Raw genomic sequence first — 5710 nt, forward strand, 5'->3', positions numbered from 1 at the left:
AAAGTAATGTATGGATCAAATCAAACTTTGGGTTTCTAAATTGTTTTAATTAATATTCTTTTAATAATATAGGAATTTAGGTCCACCCAGTTTAGGGTTAAGTAACTAATAGTCAAAATGTTAAAGACTGGTGGTTGGACATGAGCTAGAATAGTAAGTAAGCCTCATCAGTCAATCCCAAATTCAAAGGGAAATTTCAATTTCTATGAGCTTAAATAAAACATAGGTGGGTTTATATATATGGAATACTTTTTAACAGGTATTACTCAAAAATAGTTACTAAGCAAATTTAACTATAAATATTAATTTTAAAAATATCAAACCATCGAATTTTGATCTAATAACGAATAATGAAATCACAAATTTGAATTTTTATGCTTAATTTAACTACTTAATTAACAAAAATATCAAAAAATACATCTTTTTTACACTATATCAAAAATATGTTCATACACAAATATTTAACTCAAACTCAACTTTTTCTTTTCTTATTTTTCTTGCTAAATTTTTTTTTTTACTAATGGAACAATCTCAGCTCATATGATATAAAAATGAGAGATTTTTTTAATTAGATAAAAAAAATTAAGCATAAAAACTCAAAATTTTCTAATTTTACCCATTCATGTGTAATACCCCTTAAGAGTGCACCCATATATATAAATAGTATTAAGTTTTTCCTATTGTTATTGTTGTTACATTTGATACTTTTTGGTAGGCCGGAACATAAAAACCGCTAAACCGTGGGAACCGCCTAACCCATTAGAATCCGCCCGTATGGAAACCGCCCATTAAAAACCCGCAAAAATTGGATTGGGTTGAATTTTAACCCGTTGTTTGGCGGGCGGGTACGGGTTAGCCTAAAAACGGGCGGGTTCAACCCGTACCCGTAATATATATATTTTAAATTTCATTTATACGGGCTGCCTAAAAAACTAAAACAAAAAAAACCTAAAACTAAATCATCTTCCCCTCTTCTTCACAGCTGCCAGCGTCCCCCCCCCCCCTTCTTCTCCGCTCGTCGTCGGCCCCTCCCCCCTTCTTCTCTGCTCGTCGCTGCCGGCCAGCCTCATGCCATCCCAGCCCCTCGACTCCCTTCCAGCCAGCCCAACGTAGACGAGCGTCGGACCTTCACCCACCCACCCAGCGTAGACGAGCGCCGGACGTTTACCCAGCCACTTCGCCGAACCTTCATCCAGCCACTTCGCCGGACCGTCGACACTCCACAACCGATCTCCTCAATTCCTCATGTATGGTATTATTTATATATATATATATACATATGTAATTTTTATTTGTACAGAATAATAAGTTAGATTTATATATATTATTTAATTTTAATTTTATATACATATATGTTTTAATGTTTATAGCTCTTGTGGTAGTGATCTTCACCAGTACCTTCACGTTTGATTGTGATTGGTGTAGTTTTATATTATCCACAAACCCTTTAAATTTTGTCAAATGAAAAAATTGTGCTTGCTTGGCTTTATTCACCTGTCATTCGGTATGAATTTTTTTTTCTCTTAAAATTAACTTAAACCAAATTTACATAATCAGACCCACAAGTTTTGAAAATTATTGATTGTCCTTCACAAAAGCATTATTAAATCTAATGTTGACTAAAATTTTGGACCCAAAAAACCTAACAGAATAATATGTTAGATTTATATATATTATTTAATTTTAATTTTATATACATATATGTTTATAGCTAAAGAAAGCTAAAATCCATGTAGATTTTTATTTATTTATTTTATTTACTAAACATATAACAATATGGAGAATATATAACCAATATTTTTAGTACTGTGTTTTTGTGGGAGCCTCTTGTCTACATGTTTTCTTAATTCATATATAATAAATATACATATAATTATATTATATACATACGTACGTTTAAAGTTAATATCAATATTTATATGTATAAATATTATTGCATTATGCATGGAATTGGATGATCATCACATCTTTGTCTTGAATTAATCAAAGATTGTTTTTGTCCTTATATTATACTCCAAGTCTCCAACTTTGTACGGTTCATTGTATTAAGATGTGGCCAATTGATAAGCGGATATCTTCCATCTGATTATGATAAATCCCAATTAGAATTTGTGTTTTCTCTAATTAATTATATGAATTTGCTTTATATGTTTAATTGTAAACTTAAATATAAATAAAAATACATTTTTAAATAAGTGAATTTTTGTTTTTATTTTTTATTTTTGATCTTGTTTGTTTTGATTATTTTTGTGTATGGAATTTATTTTTTCATAGTCTAAAATTAATTTAATTATTTAGGTGGAGTTATGGATATTAATATAGAAATACAAGATGTGGTTATAGAAGATAATGATATGTGAAATTCTGTATTTTAATATCCCCAGTTTGATTATTTAATTAAATGATTAATTAAATGCGGAATAATAAAACTGGTACTGAAAACAGTTTTCTGTAGTTACAGAATGCAACTCTGTAACTCCAGAGAAACCCAGAAAAACAAACAGTGCATAAAAGTAAAAACACACAAGATTTTTGTACGTGGTTTCAACAATCCTTTCAGATTGTTACTAGTCCACGGGGCCACGCCCAGAGATAAGATTCATTAGATCGGTATCAAAAATACAAAGTAATTGACTTATGCATAAATAGACTCCCTCTTATTGTATGCCGCAAGCTTGATGTATTCCACCTACTAACCGAATCTTGATAAAACTCCAAGTGCTCGAACTCCCTTCGATCACCTTGAAGAGTGCTTGAATCCTCCCGATTCAAGGCTTAAAGGCTATCTCCTGAAAGCCTATACAACCATCTCCCGAAGGTTGTGTGCTTGTATCCTCCCGATGCAAGACTTCAAAAGCAATCTCCCGAAAGCTTGTAAATACCCTTCTTCCGAAGGTGCACTGATGTTCTTCTTCGTTGTAGACTTGAATACAGACTCAAGACAATACAAACAACACATAAACAGAGTAAGAGTAGAACAACTCTTCTCTACAAAACAAAGACACTCTTTTCTTATGATATGAAAGTGAATAAAAGAGTTAACATAACAAAGACACTCTTTCCTTAAGATATGAATATAATTCTAAGTGTGTGAAAGAGATACAAAACCTAGCTACTATAAGATGTATTTATAATGAATATACATCTCATAGACAGCTTACATTCGGTCTGAACAAGACCTCAACCCACTAGAAACTTCCCTAAAATAATTCTTCAATCAGTCCAGGAATTTCCGTTTCTGTACATACAGAATCGTGGGCAGTAACTACAACTTTCCTTTTATAGAAAAGGAAAGTCTAGCTCCGGTTTTCTCTTCAAGAAACCTGATCTAAGAAAATGGGAAACTTAACACAAGATCAGATTACACAGCTGGTTAGATAAAAACGAAATGGGTAACCAAACTTACCATTTTTACCTTTTTTTCAAAAATAAGAAAGCTAGACAACTTTCCTTTCAAGTTTGATTTACACAAATATGGAAACCATATCAATATATGCCAGCCGAAATATACATTAAATAATAAAATATTTTTGTCAATTAAATATGCCAAAAATGGAATTAACAATCTCCCCCTTTGGCACTTTGATTGACAAAACATTTTATTATGAGAAAACCTGCATCAAGTGTTAGAAACCAAAGCAAATAGCTTTTTAAAGATACAAGAGTATAGAAAATACTCCCCCTGCATGAAGGCTCTCTAACACATAAAACATATAACTTTTTTTGGACGGAAAAGCTTGCAAACCGAAGAACACAACTTTTTAAACGGAAAAGTGTTAAACCACAAACAAGCAACTCCCCCTAAAACCAAAGGTCCAGAGTTGTAACAAAAAGTTCAATGAATTCAAAAAATATACTACTCCCCCTTTTTGTCTATCAAGGAGCCAAAGATAACAAAAACAAACATGGACAAAGTCATAAGTTCAAATAAACATTAATAAAAAGCAAAAGATAAAAGATTGAACCACTTATTCATCATCATTGGGTCGGAAGTATTTCATGATGCTGTCCATCTTCCTAAGAAGCAAGGCCTGACTTGTCTCCATTCTTCCCAAACGCAAGTTGAATTCTGCCATTTACGTAGGAGCGAAGTGGAAGCGAGATCCGACGGCGGGATCATTTGTAAGACCGGGGAAGCGGCCGAGCCTTTCTTTGAGCGGCTTTTCCTTGAGGAGGCTTCTCGGGAATTTTGAAAGTGGTTCCAACGGCGGGCATCTCAATTGATTCATTCTCAAGAATCAATTCCTCTTGATCAGATAAAATTTTATAGATTAAGTGAGGAAAAATGAGATTGAGCCTAGGTTTCTTACCCTTTCGAAGAGAGACAATTTGCTCCCAAATCATGTCAGCCAAATCAATTTTAGCACCAATTGAAACTTTATACAAAAAGAAAGCAAGTTCATTTGAAACATTTACCGGATTGGAGCAAGGAAACCAATTGGATAGGGCAAACCTCATGAGAGCAGCATGTTGATAGGTGAGTTGAGACATATGCATGGTGTCGGAGAGTTCAATTTCATTATCACCAGAGAGATAACCGAACACCTTTTGACGATCAAACTCCACATCAGTTGGCTCAATTCCCATAGGCAAATTGAGAGCCTCAGCAACATCCTTCACAGTGAAGGAATACCAGTGTCCTCTGACAAAAACTTTGCCAAACATGAAAGAGTCCTCATCGAGAAACTCATCAGTGATGTTAGCATAAAATTCCTTCACAATTCTATCCACATACCCATCAAAACCGATCAAGGTATCTACCCATTGTCTTTCTTTCAACATGTTATACACTCCAAAAGGCTTATGAGCAATAACATTAAAATTTTTCTCCACAGTAAAATTCCTATTCTCATAGAATTTCATATCTCTAGCATGATCATTATAACAAAAATAATGAGAGTGAGGCTTGAAGTTATCAAGAGAAATACCAGAGGGCCTCTTTCTTTTCTGTGGAAGAACTGGATTAGAGACAATGGGCCTTTTTCCTTTGTCCTTCTTTGGAGCAGCAGGAGGCACTGGAGCAGATTTTGTAGTGACAAGCTCAGTTTCTGGTTCTTCACTCTCGGATCCAGAATCATCAACAACAGGAAGATCTTTGGGCACAAATTCTTCACTTGAATCGGACAAGCCCTCTGAATCATGATCCTCCTCACTTTCTTCTGGTTCAGAATCCGAGGAAGAGACCGAAGGGGGATTCTCCTTGAGATTTTTGGCCTTTGAAGATGAAGAAACCACCTTTTTCCCTTTGGATGCAATTTTAGGTTTAACCACTTCAGGCTTAGAAGGAGTGGAAACCTTGGACCTTGTTCGAGAACTCACCGTGGGCAAAGTCACCAAAGCTTGGTCGACATTAGGAGCACCATTCGAAGAAGTGGACTTCGACAATGTGTGATCGGATGAATGGGATTCATCATGATCACCCAACCCAGGTGTTGGAGAAGCAATAGGAGAGGCACCAACAAGAGGAGATGAGAATTTTGCCACTGATTTTCGAGCTTGGGTCTTCGATTTCTTGGCAGACTTCGTCGGAGCAGAAGACGAACCAGAAGCTCCGATTCTTTGGAGCGAGAGCAGGCGGCGCAGGCGGAGACACCGGTGAAGCAGACGCAGATCCACGAGTGAGCTTCTTGGATGGTTGGGCATTCTTAGTTTTGGCCATTTTTTCTTTGAAACCCTAGAACACAAACCCTCTTACACTTTGAACAATGTT

The sequence above is a fragment of the Cannabis sativa genome, chromosome X, assembly GCF_029168945.1.
Source record: "Cannabis sativa cultivar Pink pepper isolate KNU-18-1 chromosome X, ASM2916894v1, whole genome shotgun sequence".
NCBI lineage: Eukaryota > Viridiplantae > Streptophyta > Magnoliopsida > Rosales > Cannabaceae > Cannabis > Cannabis sativa.